The following is a 10,474-nucleotide window of genomic DNA, read 5'->3' as shown; positions in this document are numbered from 1 at the left end:
TTTTCGTTTTCTCTGATCAGTGACTTTTCCCTGATCCTCCATTCTTCCCCTTCCAGACTTTTACATTCCTAGCTTCTCCAACAACTGTTAGGTTTAATTTCTACAACAAATCTCTTATTCCATACCCGTCATACAGATTCTGCTTCCCTGATGGAGCCCTATATGAGGGAATGTCTCTGAGTCTTCGCATGTACTGTCTCCTCTATCTGGAATGTCTTTTTTCTTTTCTCTGTTGTGTTGTAATTCATACTTCAAGGTTGAGCACAAATATCACCTCTTCTATTAGTGTGATACTGTTCCTCTTACGGGACACTATTACTTCGTCTTCTGAAGTTCTACAAGGCTCTGAACATACTTATGTTAGAAACTTCTGCTGTCTTATAATATCTTTATTAGTTCGATTTTATTTTTAAAATAACTCTTTAAAAAAATTCTTAAATTTCTATCCTTGAGAAAAAGCATGTTTAAATAGAGAAAATAAAGAAGTAGCATTGTACCCAGGGCTGTAGAATAGCTCTCACACAGCTCTATCAACTTCCTGAGGTTTGCCTATTTTGTTGTTGCAGATGTCCCTGGAATCCTTGAATTTGGAGTTGTCCAGGAGTGGCATTCCTGACCTTTGATCCCCAGCCTTCCAACAGTGGTGTACATCTCTGTTTCTCTATGTTAAACATTTTCTTATCAAAAAATTGAGTTTGATGGAGGACTGACTTGGTAACGGATAGGGGGACATTGTGTATTTCGGTTCATTTAGCAGATATTTTTGAGCTCTACTAACTGCTAGATACTGTGCTAGATCTTGCATAAACCGTGATGAACAAAATAGCAAGGTACTTACTAGCCTCATGGGGCTAGTGTGGAAGTGAGTTAAGCAAACAAATTCATATGGGATATATCTTTGTAAAGAGTGGCCAATGCTTCGAAGGCAAAGGAAAGGGTCCAGCAGGAGAGCATAGCAAGGGAGATGGGCCTGGCATTAGTGGTCAGGGAAGGCCTCTCTAAGGAAATAACACTCTTAGGTTGGGACTGGATGGATGAGGAGACAGCTGAGCAGGGGATGTGCTGGGGGGACTGAGGCAGATGCAGTGAAGGGTTTGACCTGAGAAAAAACGGGCACATTTGAGGAACCAAAATAAGGTCACTGCAGCTGGAATGTTGGAATGAGTGGCCTTTTTTTTTTTTTTTTTTTTTTTTTTTAGTGGCTTGCAATAAATCAAGGTAGTCAGGTGGTTGGGGAGGGAAGTTGGGGAGAAGAAGCAAGTCATAGGTAGCTTGAAGCTAGATTAAGAAGCACAGATTTATATATTAAAAATCCGACTCTTTCTCAAACATAATTTTCCCCCTCATGTAAATTTTGTTTGTATTACTATCTGTCATTTGATCAAGGAAAATAGTTAAATACTTTCTGTAGGTAAGTATTCAAAGATTATCTGAAGTCAAAATGCTTTCTCTGATTAATCTTGTTCAGCTATCTGATTGTAGGAGAACATTTTGTGTTGCACAGTTATTTGCATGCTAGTCACCTTTGGACTGGGTTATTTAATATTCACAGAAACGAATGCAGGACAGCTTGTGTGCTTGAAAAAAGTAGGTGGGAAAAATGTTACAATTTTATAATTAACTCTTGGTTGTGTAGCATTCTCAAATGAACTATAGAAATGATCCCTGAAAGCATAGTCTTTGTGTAGGATTCTCTTTGATTCAATAGTGTTATATGTATTTTAAAAATACACCAGAGATTTTTATTTATGAAGGCCTGTCTGATGTTCCTAATTATTTTGAATTTATGATTCATTAAAAACTTGCACCATCATTCAACCAGAACTTGCACCATCATTCAACCAGAATATTTTGCGTTGCTATGGCTGTCTTAACTGTCATCAAATTCCTTTGGTCAAAGGATTTTTTTCCCCTCATTTTCCAAGGCTTACTTTTTTCTTAGTCTTGCTATCTAGTGTTTTGAAGATATGTTTTTCATTCTTTCAAGTGTATTCTTTAGGTATATGTGGTAGAGCCTAATTTGAGGACCATGTAGTATGGTGAATGGTATAGTGGAAACAGCATTGGCATTGGAGTTAGGCAGACCTGGGTATGAATTTCAACTCCTCTATTTACTTAGCTATATCATATTTGTTTAGTTATATATATTTTGAATCTTAATTTTTTCATCTATAAAATGGAGACAATAATCTCTTTCTCCTAGGGTTGGCAGGATCAAGAGAGACGATGTACGTAAACACAGCACAGTGCCTACCACTTGGCAGGTGCTGGACTGTGTGTGTAGTCTTTGGCAGATCAGATAGCATTTCTTAGAATTATATTTCAAATAGAAGAAATAGATCTGCACTGATTCTTCTGTGTTCTTTTACCTTTTCCTTTATGTCCAAGGACATGTACTTATTTCTCACTTGGGAAAGAGGAAAGGGTTACTGTGTGGAATACAAGACCGGCTGTGGCCAGGAGGCACAGCAGAATGTCACACTACCTTATTTCAGAAGACTTTATGGCTGGCGTGGGCTGCTACGGGAAGCCAAGGCCAGTGTTTAAGCAAAAGTGTTCCCCAATCTTAGGAGAAGAAAGTGTGGTTAGAAGCCGGCTTAAAAAGCAAAATCCAGGGCTATAGCCAAGAAGCCAGGTTATTCATTAAAAAAACATTGATTGGGAAACTTCCATGTGTCAGGCACTATGCTAAGCACTGGGTTTACTAAGTGGGGCACAGGGTGCCGAAGAGTTTATCATGTAGAGAGGAATCCAGTAATTACAACACAGGGTGGTAAGTGCTATCATAGTTATGCGAAGCAGGGAAAGATTAGGTTCTGCGAATTTGAAAGCGAGAAGGCCATTTTATATTGCCAGGAGAGGGCTGAGAGAAAGGGCTCAAGAAAGCCACACCTGGGCCAAGAATAAAATGAAAAGTTGAACAATAAGAAGGTAAATTGTGGGTCACTTGGTGAAGAATGGGTTCTGAGCCACTCTGGTTTCTGATCCTTAAAGGGGGCAAGAAGTAAAGCAAGCAAGGTAATGAGATTGATTCCAATAGCACCTATGGGATGCTCTCTGGAGGGCTCGACATTACTCAAAGAACAGAGAGATGCTGTCTGGGCCATATGAAACAGAAACCTTGACCTTGCTTTCATTGACTTGAAGTAGAGATTATTTAAACAGTGCCAGTGACCTGAAATAGTTCGTATGTAAGTTCTGTTGGATGTAGCTGAAAAGCAGGAAAATATTTACTTACAGGGTAATCAATAAAAGTTGATATTGATTTTACAGGATGGGAGAAACGGCAGTGAACTACTTCTTATTCTGGAAATTACAGTGCACTGGTGTATTGGGGAACATTTTTGAATCTTGGTTAAGTATTCTAAATCCTAACTGGAATCTCTTCATTAAGGATTTTTTCTTTTTATGGTTGTGGGGGACTCAGAGATGGATTAAATTACTTTATTTCTGTTCACCTTGCCTGGCAATGTCTGGCTGCACAGATGCAGTGTGAATGTGTCCTCCAGATGTTGATGTATAAGAGAATACATACCTCCTCTGTGGGAATGGAAGATTAGTCATTAGTTCAGCGCTGGTTATTGCCATTCTATTTATCTTTTCTTTAAAATGCACTCTCAGGAGACCTATCTCTGTGATTGCCTGAGGAAAGATGCAGCTGAGAGAGTAATGGTATTTATCAGAAACTAGAGACATTTGGCATCGTTCTCTGCAGTCAAAGTTTGTCAGGTTGATTTCCTGGTAAAGATTCACTTGAGAATAAACAGGAATACTAACTTGTGTTTACATTATGAATTTCAGAATAACTGCATTCTAAAATGTTCTCAGTATCATAATTCTGGGAAAGTGAGGATTTATATAGAAAATACTTGACCTACATTTTACTACAGTCTATTCCTATAATTCCTATGATTCTCCATTCTTACCTTTTATAGACACAACTATTTAAGTCAGCAAAAATCTGGAAATTATTTGAGAGGTGAAGCACAGGTAGTCACTAGTTGAATTATTAAAATCTATAAATGTAATTTAAAAACCATTAGGGGGCCTAAAAGTCACGATTTCAGCACATCGCTCCTTTCTGATTATTGCATACAGAACTCTGTTATCTGGCTTGTTTTAAGCCACCAAGTTTTGGGGTAATTTGTCATGCAACAATAAATAACTGAAACAGTGGATCAAATAGCACCTGGTTTATGATGGGTAGCTGGGGTCTCGTTCAAGCATTTTATTTCAACTATGCCCAGTAGCAAGCCGGGAGCTATTTCTTAAAAGGTAAAACTGAAGTTATCAGCAGAGGAGAACCCCAGGGGTGTTTGCTGAGATTCCTTTATTAGGAATTGCCAGAGACTCCCTGCCACATCTTTCTTTACCACAGGCACTTGGAGTTCCCCTGGATTTCCTGGTCATGAGGAGTGGGTAGCAGGATGAAGCACATCCAAACTTGGACCTCCTGCAGAGACTTCTCTAGTTCTGGCCCCACTCAAAACTAGCAGCCTTGGGGCTATTTGGTAAATGAGTGACAGCAGCATATCCACATGTGAGATTGGTTGTCTGTAGTACCCAAAACAATGCTGAATTGCTTTCCAGGGCTTATATTTTATTCTCCCACTGGCAGTTTATGAGAACCCCCAGTCTTTCACATCCTTACTCATGCTAGTTATTGTGCTATCTTTTAATGTATGCCAATCTCTTGGGTGTCAAATAAAATCTCATTGTGTTGTTAATGCATTTTGCTGGTTACCAATGAGGTTGAACCTCTTTTTTACATTTTTTATTGGCAGTCTTGTTTCTTGTTGGAAACATCTGTTTATGAATTTTACCCCCCTTTCTATTGGATTATTCATCTTTCTTATAGCTTTTTTGATGTCATTTATATATTTTGGGTAGAATCTGCATTTGCTTACTTTCTCTTGGCTAGAAAAAGTAAACAATGAACTACAGTGAAGAAGATTCCCTTGTCAAGGGATCTGCCATATTTTCCTGGTTGCTACTTCCCTTTTCCATCTACTTATTGCTTCATTGAGGAGATTAGTGAATTTTCCCAGGACTTTGTCACCTCACCTTTTGCCCCATGTATTGCTTGAGAACGGGTTTGGTGGACTGGTGAGGTTGGGAGGGGAGTGTAGCGGGAGGAAACATAGCTTGATTTCTGGAATCTTTCTATTTCTCTTTGTCTAGTCATTGTTTTAAATGTTGCCTTGAAGTTGTGTCCTTTCTTTTGAGTGTGCCTGGTTTTTAACAAGTATTTGGTATTCATTTTGTTAGGTTTGACCGGGCAATGGCCTGTATTCTGGTTTTATTCTTCCATTTGTCCCTGGAAGTCTCTGGGACTACTTTTGAGGCTGCCCTTGATGTTAATTTTAAATGGACGTTCTCAGGGTAACAATGTTGGAGAGAAGAAATTCCTTTTACCTTTTGCTCTGTGTTTCTATAGTATGGCCCTGACAGTGGATGCAAGACTCCACTAGAAGATGTTGGGGTGGAGATGGATTTCACATACCGTAAACTTGACTGTGTAAAAATGAAACTTCTCCTCTCTAACAAAAATTTCTAGCCTGAACTCCTTTTCTATCTGAGGCAGAAATCTTAATCCAACAACTTATCAATAGTGTCAAACACTTCTGACATTTTTTCTTACATATTTCAGGTTTAAACTTAGTTAACTTTAAGATTTTTAACACTTTTGTCTTCAATTTTCTTGCTTCTGGAGTTGATGCTAAGCTTGGCTTGGGGAGGGGTGCAAATGCCATCTCAAATAGGTGGGAGATTTCTGTATCTCCTTTAAAAGCATCTAGGTCTCTGTTGATGTCTTCTGGGAATGTGCTGTCTTGCTGAGCCTTGGGTGTCTCACCCAAGCTACCCATTTCCCATCCAGTGCTTAGCCCCATGGCCCTATCTCTGCATTCTCATTCCTAGCTGTGTTTATTAGTTTTCCATTACTGCATAAGTGACTGCAAACCTAGTGGTTTAAAGTTCCCCCAATATTATTTCACAATTTCTATGGGTTGGAATTCTGGGTACTGTTGAGCTGAGCCCTCTGCTTAATGTCTCACAAGGCTGAAATCAAGGGGTCAGCCAGGCTGTGTTCTCACTCAGAAGCTCTGGGGAAGAATCTGCTTCTACTCTCATTAGGCTATTGGCAGAGTTTATTCCCTTGTGGTTGTATGACTGGACTTTTTGTCTTCTTGCTAGCAACCAATTGGTAACATCTCTCAGCTTTAGGATGGCCTTTAGGGGCTTACCTGTGGCCCTCACAGGCTTCCTCACACACCACCTTTGGCTTGTTCCAGGCCAGCAGAATAATCTCTCTTACCTTCAATTTCAGGGCTCATCTGATTACATCACACCCCCCAAGATAATCTTCCTTTTTGATTAACTCAGTCAACTGATTAGGCACTTTAATTACATCTTCAAATTCCCTTCACCTTTGCCGTGTAAGATAAGCTAATCACACCTGTAAAATCTTGTCACATTCACAAGTTCTACCCACACTCAAAGGCTGATACCAGGGGCTGGGAATCTTGGGCCTATTTCAGAAGTCTGCCAACCCCACTGTTGAACCCTTGAAGTTATAGTTTTTCTGCTAGCTTTTATATCTCCCTTGGTTCTGGGGCATGGGAATTTCAGACATTGTGTTGTGACACTCAGGGACTTGGAGGAAACTCAGGGCTCTTTACACTCCTGTTCTGTAGTCTACCTTTCTTGTCTGTAACTGAGAGACCTGCAGGGCTGAAGGCCTTCTCACTGAGTCCATCTCATATCCTCAGGCTTACAGGGAGAACCACCTCCTTTAAATCCCACAAGTCTCTGGCTGGGGTAGGCAAAGAACAGGACTCATCTTTTGCTTAATCTCCAAACTCTTGCTACCTCCTCTATAATAAAGGTTTTATTGACTCTTCCCATTGGGGGATGGGGAGGGACAGAAGGCATGGCTAGTTAAATAGTCTTTGAAATGTATTGCTTATGCCAAGTCTTCAGGTCTGGAAGTTTAAAAGCTAAAAATTAACTTCTTTTGCCTCAATTTGCATTTCAACTATGGTCTAGCTTTTCTGGGGGCAGCAGAGGCCAGGATTAGTTTAAAGTGGGGGTGGGAGCTACAGGGTAAACAAAGGGATTGCAAGGCTATCTCATGTCTCCCCCTCCCCCGTTGTTTGTGGGTTAATACTTCATAAGCAACCTGCCACAATAGTTTCGAAAACAGTCTAGGTTTTCTAAATAATTTTGAGAACTTGATTAGTTCCATGTTTATGCCTCATCTACTATATTCTTTATCTATGAGCAGTTTTTTCCTTTCTCAGAGCGAGTGGAAACCCCAGAGAAGGGCAAACTGAAACACTTCTAGAAATTAACAAAATGTTAATTAAGTTTTCCCTTGCTGAGGGGAGAGCAAAGCTTGGCAGTGTTTCAGAGATGATAAAGGACTCGTGCTTGTACTAATACTTGAGTAATACTAACAGTATTACTCAAGTGAAATAATTGGAAGTCAATAGAAACTCCAAAGCTTAGTAAATACAGAGAACGGTGTTGGGTTGGAATCAAAATGGGTAAAAGGATATGTCCAAAAAGCAGTTGGTATTTTTCACCAGAATAGTTATGCTAGGGTAATTTTGCACTTAGCTACTAACCAGTACTTCTCTCCATCCCTAAACTCTATACCCAGGCTTGATTGTGACATAAACAACCTGCTAATCTATATCCATGATGGAAGTCATGGAAAAATCTCAAAGGAGCACACTCTAAACTCAGTTGACTTGTTCCTCAAAGCCACATAGGAACATTCTCAGGCTGTTAATTCACCAGGCAGAGCTTCCATGGCATTGCTCTTCTTCCTTTCCCATTTTTCTGCCCTCCTGACTACCTTCTTCATGTTCTTTCATCCTATTTCTAAAAGTATAGGTTTATCCCAGGAAAAGTCTATCACATTTCTACATGAATCATTTTAGAACCCCCATAGCTTTCTGATTTGTAAACTACATTTTTTTTCCCTTCTGAATTTTTCTTTGCTTTACCTGGATAGTATTACTTTACCGTTGAGGAGTAAATTTTTATCTTTGTATCCCCAACATCTGATATGAACATCTGGAAAAAAGTGGTTGCTAAAATATTTGTTTAATATGAACTCATCAATGAAAGACGTATCTACTTACTTGTCTGACTCTCTCCCCACTAAACATAACCACTTTGAATGTAAGGACCTGTTTTATTCATTTTTGGATCCCTAGTGCCTAACATAATGCTTGGCATATCATAGATTCTCAAGCAAAGTTTACTGAGAAAATGAGTAATAATCAGGAGTTTATACATGTATCTCAGTATATTATAAAATAATAATTAACTCTGATGTTATAATTTCAGAATATACTACTGCAGAAGTAGGTAAGGAAAGGTGACTGCATTGGTCTTCAAACAATTGCTGTGAAGTTAGACAGAAAAGGGATGCAATGAGGAATAATTTTAAAGAGATGAGAGTTGAGTGTTCTCTCTCTATGCAGTCTTTACAAAATCAAGCACATTTCTGATCTAAGGCAGAGAACAAATATGTCCTTTACTTTCCTTGAGATGAAATACAAACTTTAAATGCTTCCTTGAAAGTTATGAAATCCTTTCAACCAAATGGCTGCAGGGAGTTGAAATCTGAGCTGACATCTATCTGAGTCAGACAGTTGGAATAATGTTCATGAGTAGTACTACTTGAGCCATTGCTGATTTGGTAACCACTTCAGAGCATATCCTATTTATTCCCAGCATGGACCTAAATCCACTTCAGCCAAAAACGAACCAAGAAATGATGAAGAACAGAGCCTGTTTCTTTCTCAGTGGTGTACTCAGGTTTGAAAATAAGATGAGGTGATTGTTTTTTTCTGTTTCCCTCAAGTTTCTGCAAGGTCTTAACTCCTTCCTTCACCTTTTCCTGTAGTTTCCTATACATTTTAATGATCTGGATATAGCCATTTTCCTGCCATGTTGAACTTTGTAGAATTGGATTTTCTCTGATATTTCTAGATAATTAAAGTGGTAGTCAGTTTAATTCCAAATGTGCTATATTTTTATGCTTATCAATCAAGATGTCCAAATTAATAACAACATATCCAAATTTAAATGGTATCTCAATTTCTTTGGAGTAGTGTTACAGGAAGACTATATGTTTTAGAATCATATATATCTTTTTGAATTCTGTCTTGTTACTACAAGGTATGAAGTCTTGAGTACATTTCTTAATATTTCCCAATTGGAAAGGGTGGAAAATAACTATATTGTAGGAATCACTTGAGATTTAAATAAGTTAAAAGGCCTTAATAAATGATACATGGTTTTCCCCCAAGTAAACACTTCAACTAATATTGAAGTTTAATACTGATTCTCTAATCTTACTTTTAAAGGGCATGGTTAATAACCAATATTAGCAAAAGTAAATGCAGGAAAAGTTAGCAATAAGAAATTAAGATTTTGTGACATTTAAAATTAATATTTTAGTGATATAACTATTATTTGCAAATTACTTTGAGTTGTTGCAGAGAAAGTGACAATCCATGTTTAATACAATATTTTATTTTACTAATGAAGAAAGTGTATTGAACAAGGAGTTGATTGACTTGCTCAAGATCACACTGTTAAAGGCAAGCCTACATAGATTAATGGATTGCTAGTTGAGGGCTAACACAGTGTATCGGGGAGTTTCTCACTTCTGTCCTCCTCTTTCAGTTTGCATAGTCTTCATCCTACTTCAAAATCTCTCTGTTACTCTCTTGGACTACATCAAAAGTATCCTAATTGGCACCTCTGATCCAAGTTGTTCTTCTCTCCAGCTCGTCCTCCTTGGTGTGGTCAGATTAATCACACTGTTACATTTACCTGCTCAGAAACCTCTACTGGTTGCCCAGTGTCTACTAAGTCAATTCCAAACTTATTAGCCTGGCACTCAATATCTTTCACACTATAGCCTCAGGTTCATATATTTAGCTAATCAGTACTTATTGAGTGCCTACTGTGTGCCAGACTCTGGTCTAGGTGCTGGGATATAACAGATATATAGTCTCTGCCCTTACTGAGCTTATATTCTAGTTCAGCAGTTCTCAAAGTGTAATCGGGGAACCCTGAGGGTCTCTGAGACCCTGCTAGGGTGTCTGCCAAGTCAAAACGATTTGTTATGACGCAATTTGTCATTTTTCTCATTAAAAAAAAGGTACGTACATGAAGTTTCCCAGAGGCTACCTGACATGTGATATCACAAACAGACTGAATATAGAAGCAGACATAGGAAACTGGTTGCCTTCTATGAAGCCAGACATTAAGGAGCATCACAAAAATGCAAAGCAATGCCACTTGTCTAATTTTTTTTTGTTTGAAAGGTAGTTTTTTTTTCCCATGAATATATGTGTAATGGTTAATATTAGCTGTCAGTTTGACTGGGTTAAGGAATATCCAAATAGCTGGCAAAGCATTATTTCTGGGCATGTCTGTCAGGGTGTTT

General features: G+C 38.6%; 1 long non-coding RNA gene across 1 annotated transcript in view; it reads left to right on the top strand.

The window, feature by feature from the left end:
* Nucleotides 1–8,638: 8,638 nt before the first annotated feature.
* Nucleotides 8,639–10,474, top strand: part of LOC106999326 (uncharacterized) — a 39,633-nt gene continuing 37,797 nt past the window's right edge. The window contains exon 1 of the long non-coding RNA XR_013400869.1: nucleotides 8,639–8,850. This is a non-coding gene — a long non-coding RNA (uncharacterized LOC106999326). The remainder of the gene's footprint in view (nucleotides 8,851–10,474) is intronic.

The sequence above is a fragment of the Macaca mulatta genome, chromosome 1, assembly GCF_049350105.2.
Source record: "Macaca mulatta isolate MMU2019108-1 chromosome 1, T2T-MMU8v2.0, whole genome shotgun sequence".
Classification (NCBI taxonomy): Eukaryota; Metazoa; Chordata; class Mammalia; order Primates; family Cercopithecidae; genus Macaca; species Macaca mulatta.
The sequence above is the reverse complement of the archived record's forward strand: the minus strand, read 5'-3'. Positions and strand labels throughout refer to the sequence as shown.